Source organism: Lipotes vexillifer, unplaced genomic scaffold (assembly GCF_000442215.2).
Source record: "Lipotes vexillifer unplaced genomic scaffold, Lipotes_vexillifer_v1.1 scaffold49, whole genome shotgun sequence".
Lineage (NCBI taxonomy): Eukaryota > Metazoa > Chordata > Mammalia > Artiodactyla > Lipotidae > Lipotes > Lipotes vexillifer.
This window is the reverse complement of record NW_006790551.1, coordinates 5,545,306-5,557,709: the sequence shown is the minus strand read 5'-3', so window position 1 is coordinate 5,557,709 and position 12,404 is coordinate 5,545,306. Positions and strand designations below refer to the sequence as shown.

Genomic DNA, 12,404 nt, shown 5'->3' with positions numbered 1-12,404 from the left:
GGAACACTGATAACGGGGTAGACTATGCATGTGTGGGGGAGGGAGTATACGGTAAATCTCTGTACTTTCCCCTCAATTTTGCTGTGAACCTTAAACTGCTCTAAAAAAATAAAGTCGTAATAAAAAAATAGAGTATGACCAAATTTTAATTTCACGTCTGACCTTTGTCTTGAGGACCAATTTGGAGTATTTGTATTTTCAGATTGAGGAGGAGGAGACCTCGTGGATTATGAATTAGAGATTAATATTCCTTTTTTTTTTTTTGGCCGTGCTGCATGGCACGCAGGATCTTAGTTCCCCCACCAGGGGTCAAACCCGTGCCCCTTGCAATGGAAGCACGGAGCCCTAACTACTGGACAGCCAGGGATTTCCCAAGAGATTAATATTCTTTTGATCAAACATAGAGAAACTGATCACATTCTCTTAAATCTGAACATGATGACTTTAGTATGGATTTTCATTTTTACTAATTCTACAATATCAATAAAAATATATCCTTTATGTTTTAAGAGAAAAGGATTCATCATGTGGACCAGAAATACTTGGTTCTATGTATGTGGTGACAACTGGCCTGCAGGGAGAAAATGGTTTCCTTGAAGAAAGAATCACAACAAGCTTCCGATTACACACACACATAAAAAATAATTCGCAAGCACCAAAATTAGGCCTTATACAGAGGACCGTTCAGTCCTTAATCCAGATATGAAGGCCTTTTCACAATGACCACGCCTATAGGTAAACCCTTCAATATATGCAGATGTCAATGTATTGGGTTGGCCAAAAAGTGCCTTCGGTTTTTAAGTAAACATAAAAGACACATTTTTCATTTGCACCAAGAACTTTACCAAGCAATGTATTCACCCTTTTGTTCCGTTATCTTCTGCCATTTTTCAGGCAGCTTCATAATTCCATCTTCCCAAAACGTTTTCTCTTTTTGAGCAAAGAACTGATCCTGTGCCTTTTACAGTCTTCCAGGGAATTGAAACTTTTTCCATTAAGAGAATTTTGTAAAGACCGAAATAAATGGAAATCCGAAGGTGTAATGTCTGGTGAATACGGCGGATGAATCAGAACTTCCCGGCCACGCTGTAACAGTTTTTGCCTGGTCATCAAAGAAACATGCAGTCTTGCGTTATCCTGATGGAAGATTATATGTTTTCTGTTGACTAACTCCAGATGCTTTTTGTCAAGTGCTGCTTTCAGTTGGTCTAATTGGGAGCAGTACTTGTTGGAATTAATCGTTTGGTTTTCCAGAAGGGGCTCATAATAGAGGACTCCCTTCCAATCCCACCATATACACAACTTCACCTTCTCTGGATGAAGACCTGCCTTTGGTGTGGTTGGTGGTGTTCATTTCATTTGCTCCACAATCTCTTCCATTCCACATTATTGTACAGTATAGACTTGTCATCACCCATCACAATTTGTTTTAAAAATGGAACGTTTTCATTACGTTTAAGAAGAGAATCGCATGCGGAAATATGGTCAAGAGGTTTTTTTCCGCTTACCTTACGTGGAACCCAAACATCAAAGCGATTAACATAATCAAGCTGGCGCAAATGATTTTCAACACTTGATTTGGATATTTTGAGTAGGTCGGCTATCTTCCGCGTGGTATAACGTTGATTGTTCTCAATTAATGTCTCGATTTGATCGCTCTCAACTTCAACTGGTCTACACGACCACAGAGCATTGTCCAGCACGAAACTTCGCAAACCACTTTTGACATGTTCGATCAGTCACAGCACCTTCTCCATATACTTCACAAATCTTTTTTTTGTTTCAATTGCATTTTTACCTTTCTTGAAATAATAAAGCATAAAAGGCCGAAAACGTTGCTTTTTTCTTTCCATCTTCAATATTAAAATGGCTACACAAAAATTCACCAATTTGGGGCTTCCTTGGAGACGCAGTGGTTAAGAATCCGCCTCCCAATGCAGGGGACACGGGTTCGAGCCCTGGCCTGGGAAGATCCCACATGCAGCGGAGCAACTAAGCCCGTGCGCCACAACTGCTGAGCCTGTGTTCCAGAGCCTGTGCTCCACAACAAGAGAAGCCACCACAATGAGAAGCCCGCGCGCAGCAACAAACACGCAATGCAGCCAAAAATAAATAAATAAATTTATAAAAAAAAAAAATTCACCAATTTTGATGTCTTTTTTTACATGCACGCTGATATGACAGCTGTCACATACAATCTAACAAAATTGTTTCAAATGAAAATAAATATAACTAAGTGCTACTAGAGCCATCTTACAGAAAAAAAACGAATGAAACTTTTGGCCAACCCAATATAAAGTGAGCAGGAAAAAAGTGGAACCACCCTCTCTTCTATGTCTGATAAGGTCTGATGCGAATACTTCTTTCTCCCATGTCTATGATCTTGTCACTGATCTTAACTGCTCGGCAATAAGCAAAATATCTACTCAAACTCATAAATGACAAATTAATGTAAAAATTTAATTTTTAAATATTTTCACTTACATATTTTGTTCGGTGAGGAAAATCTGAAATAAGCTGCCCTTAGGGCTTTTAACAATAGGAGAGTTAGTTCCTACTTGTGTAAAGCTCATTATTAGCACCTTGAAGTAATGAATTCATTCAGTCAACTCTTGATTGTTATGCAGACAAATATGAGTCACAGAATCAACATTTACGTAATCCAAAAGTCATTAGTGAAACCTTTTAAATGAGACTGAAGGGTAGGAATCTTGACTAAGAAGGGGCAGAAAGGGGGCTTTTGGTGTGCTGGTTACGTTCTATTTAATGTTAAGTGTGTTCACTTTGAGATAATTCCTTAAGGCCATAATCTTACGATTTGTGTCCTTTTTTGGTTATGTGATTCTTTAATTTTAAAAAGGCTAATATAAAAAGAAAATATTTTAAACTGAAAACATTAAATGATCTAATAAGCTCCATGAAATTATGGATTTCTGTCTTGTTCAGCACTGTATTCCCAGTGTCTAGAACCTGGCACATAGGAAGGACTCAACATGTATTCAAATAAATTAACAGTTAAAAAAAAAAATCCTACTATGCAAAAGTAGAAGAGCTTATATAAAAAGCAAAGTTTCCCCACACCACCTCCCGACTCCAATCCTGCTTTTCCGAGTGATCGACTTTTTAACACTCTTAACTTTCTCCTTTTGGTTTTCCTGGGGGTTCTTTTCATATCCCTAAATACTATGTTTATATCTTTTTTCTTAATTGATCAATTTTAGACATTGTGTTCTTGCTATGACAGATGAGGATTCAGCTCATACGACTACCACTTCCCTATCTTCTTCCTCCAAATATAGTTATAATCAGTGAGACCTTGAAGCAATTTACAATCAAAATACTGAATTTTATATTCAATTTCTGTATCATGTGTGCCTTAAATTGCTTTGGAGATATGAACATGAGTTCATAGTAGAGAATAATTAATAACGAAAAGATGCAACCCCAGAAACACCTGATGTCAGAAAGAAGCTAGACTGGGACCATAAATGATAACTCATGATCCAAAAATGGACAGTTCCTCATCTTATCATATTGATAATCAAGAACTGTCTTTGTACTTTCTTACATGAATTTTCCTTAAGTTGACCTATCTCAATATGGCAAGAAAATCTGAAGTCTTCCAAATAACACTATTATATCAAAGAAACAAATAATTTTAGAGGGAGATGCTCCTTTAGTCTGTCTCATTTTTTTTTGAGAGAAAATGAGACCCAGAGAAGTTAATTAACTTGCCCAGAGTCACACAGCTTAATCAACAGCAGTCTATCAATATTTTGTCTAGTTATTTACTTATTCATTTGGCAAACTTACTGGGTGCTGTGCTGATAAAAAGTAAGATAAAATCCTTTCCCTCAAGATATTTTCTGTCAAAAAGCATAAGCAGTCAAGAGCCCATGGACTGGGAGCACATAAATCTTTATGGGGAGGTCAGGGAGAATGGAAAGAGGAGGGACAGAGAAATGGTGATGTGTACACCATGCCTGAAGGCTGAGTAGTCAGCACAATGGCTAGGAAGGAGAGCACACTCCTCACACAGGGAATGCATATGCAGAGGCATTCAAAGTGAGAAAATATGGCAGATAGGAACTGAAAATTGATATGGATGACTTGAGAAACAGGGGATGGGTGAGGAGCAAGGGTGGGGGTGAGGTGTGCAGGAATCAGCTTGTAAAGACAATGGAGACATTTCAGAAATATAAAGATCGTGATATGATCAGATCTTCACTTTAGAAAGCTGACTTTTATGCTGGAATGAAGGATAGAATAGAAGCAGGAGATTATGCATCAGGAGCAAATGAAAAACATGAAAGCTGGAAATTCAGTGAGGAAGGGATGAATACTGGAGATGAGAGGGGGCTGAATTGATAGAATTTGGTGATGGACTGGAGGAGATAAGTGAGTATGCATGAAGAATGGGCTTCTAGATTTCTGGCATGGGAAACCTACTGAATGGACCACAGTGGGCTAACAACTGTATCCCCTAAATGTGCTGGGAGGAGCAATTTGATGGGTGGGAATGATGATAAATTTGATATTGGCATACTGACGGGGACGTCCACGTAATGATACGTAAGTGCCTCAGCAATAAAATTACTGTTTTCAGTTTAACACATATTTAGTACGTACAGCAAAACTGCCCCTACTCCCCAGTCATCCATCTATTTCAACTTGGACTGATTCCTATTTGGCTATTATGTTAGACTTTTCAAGAGAAATAGGATACTTTCCCTGCCCATCATAAAAAAGCACTTCAAAGTAAATGACCGATAAGGCAATGTTTTAAAATAGGAAGTATTAAAATCTTCCAAGGTGTGCTTGTTAAATTTAGTTAAATGTCTAAAACGGGAAACTGGGTAAACACATGGAGAAACCATAAAGACATTATATCAAATAAATGCTATGATATAGCAAGAGAGCAAGGAAGTGTATTTAACTGTTATCAGATACCATGCTTTTGATTTTATAATTTCCCAAGTGTACTGAGGTCTGCTTAACACAACTGACTTAAGAATGTGGGGGAAATGACTATTGATTTCAATTAATCAAAAAGTAGGATAGGGCTTCCCTGGTGGCGCAGTGGTTGAGAGTCTGCCTGCCAATGCAGGGCACACGGATTCGAGCCCTGGTGTGGGAACATCCCACATGCCGCTGTGCAGCTGGGTCCATGGGCCACAGCTACTGAGCCTGCGTGTCTGGAACTTGTACTCCGCGACAGTGAGAGGCCCAAGCACCGCGATGAAGAGTGGCCCCCGCTCCCCGCAACCAGAGACAGCCCTCGCACAGAAATGAAGACCCAACACAGCCAAAATAAATAAATTAATTAATTAATTTTTTAAAAAAGATAGAAACTTAAAAAAAAAAGTAGGATAAGCCACAGTGAAATGTCTACAAAACAGTTCTATTCAAGGACAACCTCTCACTCTTTTCATTATGACCCTCCTCTTCTCATCCATGATATACAGAATTTATCCTTTTCTCTGGAATTCTGATTTACTTTCTAGATTATTTTTCTTTTCCACATTTAAGTCAAAAATAAAGTTCAAGATCTGATTTTATAGAGAACTCTCCCCTAAAACTTTATCTATGCTTTCATTATCCTTTGTTTTGGCCAAAGTTTTCAACATTAAATTTAACTTTTATTCTTTATCTTCATGTTTCTTCCTTTCTACTTTAAATATCCTCTATATGAACAGCCATTCATACTCCTTCCATCCTTCCACATTGTCTTTAACTTTATAAATCATACAGGTGCTTATATTATTCAGAGAGCATTATACTAGATGCTGTAACTTTTTAGGGATTCTTTTCCTCTGACCTCACAACCACACCTAGCCCCCATTTAAAAGAAAAATACACTTTATAAATCACGCCTTAATGATCAAACACAAATAAATGGTTATATCTTAGAAAATAAACCTATACCTAAGTTAAGAACTGGTAAATAAAGTTATTCAAACATCAATAAAACATAAGTCAGGGATTCATGTTAAAACACTAAAAAAAAAAAAAATAGTCATTCTCTCCATTCCTAAAATTCTTGTCTTGGAAGGAATATTTTCTAGGACAATTAAGCAATTTACTTTCACTATTTAAATGAATTGCAGGCTTGAACCCAGAACCGATGAACAGGTAGATTGATTAAGGAATTTGTCATCACTTTTTTTCTTTTTTCAAGCTTAATATTATTAGAATTGATTTCTGGAGATAAAAATGAAGGATACGTATGCCCTGACACTGAAATATACTGTGATATGTTTAGTAAAACCACACAATAAATAATAAAAATAATTTTGTAAAATAACTGCTATTTTGACAAACAAAATTCATTATAGCAATCAAGTTATTTATTTAATGTTAATTAAGCTCTCTCTATAGAGGTGTGCTTAACTTTATGTAGGTTTTGTAGTTTTTTAAATTCAAGTTAGCAAAAAAAGAAAATCTCATGTATAAATGCTAGTGAGCCTCATATATCAAAAGGCTTAAATCTAAGAAAAATCCAAATCTTTACTTTCCAGTATGAAATGTTTGAATGGTCCATACATTTTTTGACTCACACAGTGAAGACTGGGACAACATTAGAGCTCTGTGTTTTCGTTTATACCCAGAAGCTATACTGAGCTGATTATGTAATGGAATACAGCAAAATTTATCTGTTCTCTCCAAATCTTCTCACAGGGAAGCTATACGTAGAGTACTTGGATTATTTTATTATTCTAACTAACCCTGCTGCTATTCACTTTTCAGGTTACTTTTCAACAATGACAGCTTTACAATGTACTTGTTATATAAGCAAACATTTATTTTCTTCCTCAGTTTATTGGCAACAACAAAGATGATCATACATATATGTATTTGTAAACAACTTTTAAAATTAATTTTTAAAATTTGAATGTGTGTTTGTTAAGTGATTTGAAGAGAGGTCAGTGTCAGAACCAGAATTAATTAAATCCAAAGCTGAGTGGACTGAAGTTAGGAGTTTTCAGTAAAATGGTTCTGACTCTCCCTGAGGGTATAATACCAGGCCTGGGAGTGTTGGCATTGTACCCTTTTCTAGTGTAGATGGTATATTTCATTTCATAAATAGTGTCCACAGAGAATAAATGGTTAGATTCAGAGTTCCAAGGAAAATTTTCTGAAAATGCTACAAATAAGAAATAAGGAACAAAACCCTCCTGTGATGAGGCCCCAGGTTTTATAGTGTTGCAAAATCATTAAAGTATGAAGGTAGAAAGTATAGTAAATGTTGCCTGCTGGTTCCTGAGGTTTTCCAGCTACAATCTTTTCCCCCCAATTTTTTATAGGTCATAAGTATTTTATTCCGGATGTCATAAAATATTTTGGTTTTACTTTTTGGTTGATTAATTTAGATAGGCTTTAACAATCTTTGGATTACAAAGCAGTGCTTGCAGCATCAGTCAGGCTCCATCAGCCAGAATTTTTTTCACAGCTTAAAGAAATCATCTATAGATTAAATTCATTAATATCTGTCAAAAGTATGGGTCAGAATAAAAGCTGGTTATAAGCTTTCTGGCCTAATGGTGAAATGTAAATGAACAGTAATAAGCCAATTTGTAATAGGGAATTAAGCCATCCGTTTCATTATTCTAATTTCAAAAACAGGCAACAAATCAAAGCAGATGACACTGGTACTACTGATAATTAAATCTATTACTGCAAAAAATATAAAAGAATAACAATGAATTGATTTCTTTTTAAATTTTAAAATGCGATGATAAAATGTTTAAATACAATATTTTTATGATTAATACTGTAAATTTAACAAATATTTTCATCCATAATCTACACTCTTGAAGAGTCTATACTCTTCAACAAATCACACTTTATATCACTTTTGTGTAAAACTGTTAGGGTTTAAATATTTTTATAGTGAAGCAGTGAGATTTCATTCCACAACTTATTTTCTAAACTATTAGCTGATATTCAAGGGTAGGTCTACCAGCCTCACCTGAAAATATGAAATTTGCACCCAGGAACCCTCTCTAAAACAACAGAGACCAAAGGTATGAAACAAAGTCATCATTGAGAAAAGAATGCTACTTTTCTTCATCTAACAGTGAAGCACTGGATATTCATTAATGAAATATTGCAAAGATAAGTGTCTTGGTAATATTACCCTAACTATTAACTCTACCAGATTATCTGGTTGCAAATATTAATCTTTTTTGATTAAAAAAAAAACGTTCAAGGAGCCAAAGTGACTTGCTAAACTATGTCACAAGTCCCAACTTTCCTCTCTGAAGATGAATGAATGCCTCTATCTTTAAAACCCTTAAGGTCTCCTAAGCAGTGACAGGGTCAACTCAAAGGGGTATGTATACTTCCGATGATTTACCTGCTCACCTCCAAGAACACTGTAGGGGAATTCAGTATTTATGGGAGATACAAGAGAGCAAATGAGAAGTCATTCTCAGAAAGCAGGGTCAATTGCTTCAGTATGGTTTGCTGGTCACCAAGAAGCAGCTGTCAATTAACTCTGATCAGACATAAATGTAGACGTAGGAGCAGCACATCTACAAGTGTCCCCCAGCACGAAAATTCTGTTCCTTCTCCTCCTCCTTCTCTTCTTAAAACATAAAACAATCATGCCACCTTGTATGATTCATATTATAAACAGAAAACCAATCAGCCAAACGAAACAACCTTCCTACTAAAAGGGAAATTAATGAGAAATTTTGCATAGCCATTGATTCTTATATATCCACTCCTGTTAATGTGATTGCTGTTCAATCTGTAGACTAGATAGAGCATAACCTGAATATCTATTCTTATTGGTTAAACTACTCTGCATTTCCAGATACATTTTCTGCTGCAGTCATTTCTATGCTCAGAACAGCACTTCTACTAATAGGTTCTAAAAAAGAAAAAGATATTTTGACTACTTTATTAAAAATCTATATAGAAACGCAGATATCATTTTTAAAATTTATTGTTTTAAAATGTCAACTACTGTTCTTACTTCTCCCAAGTACAAACTAATTGAAGGTTATGAAGTAACCACTTCCCCCAGAAGCCAGAACTTTCACCTCTTCTGAACAGGGGAATACCTCTCATAAATTAGGTAAAAAATAAGGGCATGCTGATTGAATGGTAGTCCAAGATTCCTGTGGCTGACAATTCCTTATAAAGACCTTCCATCTACCACAGTGAGCAATCCCTGAAAGTCCAGGTAGTAACTTACTTCATCAATTATCTGGAAGTCTGAAAGCTGTAGGAAAAAGAGCATGCATAAATATTAGTTTCTCAACTAGTGTCAACTAGTTCCAAGGAAAGTGATAAGAGAAATGTGAGGGCTATGATCACTAAATCTAAAATTCTGTTTATTTCAGACTAATCGAACTTTTACCAAGTGCAAGTCAGTCATTACAGATGATCTTGTTTAAAAGGTAGAAGAAGGAAGTGCAAAGATCAAAGGAGTGCTTACAAAGGGGAACAACTATTTTTGTACATACACTCCAGTATTTACTAACGGGGTTTGAAAACCGGGCGTTTATTCAGTCCATGTGAATGCCAACTGCAGAACACAAGATAAAATTGAAAGTTCAAAACAAATAGATTTTCAAATCACCACCGATCCCTAATTGGATTATATAGAACTTTCTTTAAAAAGTCTTTCAAACAAGGTTTGAAGTGGTTTTCTATTCACGGCAAGCAGTATTTCAGTCCAGTAGGCTGTGGCCCAGGAAGACATTTTACCTAAATAAGCTCCAGAGGGCTTTGAGGAGTTGCAGGTATCAATGTGGATGAGTAAGTTCAGGAGATTTCATGTTTCCATTTATCATACATGTTCTTCTCACTTTAGCAATTTAATTACATGATAAATTAATCTCTCTTTATTTCCTGTCTTCTCAAGTTCAGAAACTCAAAAAAATACTCTGCTTTAAGTTATTTACATAACTTCTTTAGTGCATCAAACAGTAAAAGGATTCATCTCTAGAAAGCACAATATTAAAATCAGGAAAACAGCATGCTTCAGCTGAGGGCTTTATTTTAATCAGATTCCCATTTAAAGTTTTAGCAACAGGAATTCAATTTAAACTACTCAGATGTATTCAATTGAGGTATTTTGCTAGAAAAATAAGCACTGAACATCTTGATCCTAAGCTTTAGTGTTTACCAAAGATCACCAGTCTGCAGAAGAACATTTCTATGCCAGAGCCATTAAATGTTTTAGTAATACCACAGTCATTCTCTCAGATTATAGGCTTTATAACAAAATCTTTAAGTTAAATATAGTTTAGTTATCTGCAATACTGAAAAACCCTACTTAGCAAAGTCCATGAAAACCTCTTAAATCTTGATAATCAAAGCCAAGCAACCAACCAATCTTCGTACAAATTTCCTAATTTACTACAGTAAATTAATGAGAAATTTTATGTAGCCATTGATTCTTAGACACCACTCCTGATAACGTGATTCCTGTTCAACCTACACACCAGAAGAGCATAATATGAATATTTACTCTATCGGTTAAACTACCCTCCATTTCCAGATACACTTTCTACAGCAGTCATCTCTCTGCTCAGAACAGCACGTCTACCAACAAGTTCTGAAGAAGCAAAAGATGATATTTTGACTACTTGATCAAAAATGTATATGGACGCTCAGATATTTTTTTAATTTATTATTTTAAAATGTCATGATAGGCTTTGTTTATATCATTTTTGTTTAAGAGGTCATGCACAACACATCGTACAGCTAGCTGTCCAACTGTTTTACATAACCAGGGTGTCTAAAAAGTGTTCTAAGTGGGTAATTTCGCTCTCAAACGCCAGGCAGGCCCTGTAGGATCAGTACCAGGCCCTCCTTATCTTTTGAAAACTAAGGTACAGGTCCTATAGTAGGTGAGCATATCCTGTCGTGTGTGTGTGTGTGTGTGTGAAGTGGGGGGCTTCTTTTGGAGGTAGGAGACCAGGAATAAGGTTGTCCGGTTCAATCTTGGGGAGCTGGGGAGGGCTTTCCCAGCCCAGAGGACTGACATGCACTTCTGCTTTCATTTCGTGGAACGCCCTTAGGTGAAATCTGCTTCTGCACTGCACCAACCACCTTCCCCTCACTCCTCCGCGCCCAAGCGCCCCTCATGACCCTCAAGCCCCGACACCCCCGGCAGGGGAGGTGGGGATAAAAAAAGTTTGCGCGAGTTCCCCTCCACGCCGCGTTCCCGCCCGGCGGAGGGAAGGGGGAGAAAGAACGGCCCGGCCGGGGCGGCCAGCCGCGGCCCTCCGGCCGACCGGCCCGTGCCTAGTCTGGAGATGCCTTTCCCCCCTCTCGCAGAGCCCATGCGCCTCTCCGCTACTGTCAACCTCCTCCTCCGGTCTAGCCGAGCGGTTAGCGCAGGAATGAGGAAGTCCGAGCGTGGACGGACGGGGTGCGGGGCGGGAGGGTGGCGGGAGTCGGGCCGCACTTCGCCGGCGCGGCCCCCGCTTGCCCGAGTCTGGCTTACCCTGCTGGCGGGTCCGCGCTCGGCCTCCTTGCGCCTGTGGCTCCCGCTCCGGGGCGGCGCGGGCCTGGGGGCCGCGGAAGGAAGAGGCGGCGGCCGGCCGGAACCAGAGCGGGTCGGCTCGGGTCCGGGCGGGCGCGCGGTCTCGCCGGGCCAGTCAGCGCCGCGCCATGGCCGCAGAGCTGGCGGAGGGAACGCCGGGCGCGCGGCTGCGGGACCACGGCGTCGCCGCCTTCCCGGCCGCGGCGGCTCCGGCCTGGGCTGCCCCGGGCTCTCGAGTGAGGCTGGCGGCGGGACGCTGGCCGAGGGCGGCGGCGAGGGGCCCGACCGACGGGAAGAGCAGGGGAAGCTGTCGGCGCGTCGCCGGGCCGCTCCGGTGGCGAAACCTCCTCTTCCTGCCCCGGCTCGCTGGTGCACTTCTCTCTCTTTCTCTCTCGCTCACTCTCTCACTTCCTGGCTGGAAATTCCCACTGACGTCGAGAGAGAAGACAGACAGACGGACACACGCGCGCACGCCGCGGGGGCGGGAGGTGGGGTCGCCGCCGGGGGTGGGGGAAGCCCGCACGCCTGGTGGGGGGAGGGTGCCTTGCGCCCCCGGCCCGGCCTCGCCGGCCAGCTCCGCACCCACCCCTCGGAGACACTGCGGGGCGCAGGCGAGGGGCGCACTTTCGGCGCCCTGGACGCCGGCGTCCTCCGCGGGGCGCCCGCTCCTCCGCCGCCGCTCCGCGAGCCCCGAGGGCAGCGGCGGACGGAGACGCCCCCTGGAAGCGCCCGCGGAGCCGACTCTTGCTGGGAAGAGGGCGGCGCGGAGGCGTCGGCCGTGCGGCTGTGAGAGTCAGCGGGTCCAGAGCCCCGAAGGACAGGCCCAAGCATCCAGAGGGGATGATGGGTCGGCATGGAGCCAGGCATGCTGTGTGTAAAAATAAGTCTCATCTGTATATTG

The 12,404-nt window shown here is 40.2% G+C and overlaps 1 protein-coding gene across 1 annotated transcript in view; it reads right to left on the bottom strand.

Annotated features, from left to right (window-relative positions):
- NFKB1 (nuclear factor kappa B subunit 1) overlaps positions 1 to 11,617 on the bottom strand; it is a 125,179-nt gene extending 113,562 nt beyond the window's left edge. Inside the window, exon 1 of the mRNA XM_007463813.1 lies at positions 11,465 to 11,617. The gene's annotated coding sequence lies outside the window, so the exon portion shown is untranslated. The remainder of the gene's footprint in view (positions 1 to 11,464) is intronic.
- Between the last annotated feature and the right edge of the window lie 787 nt (positions 11,618 to 12,404).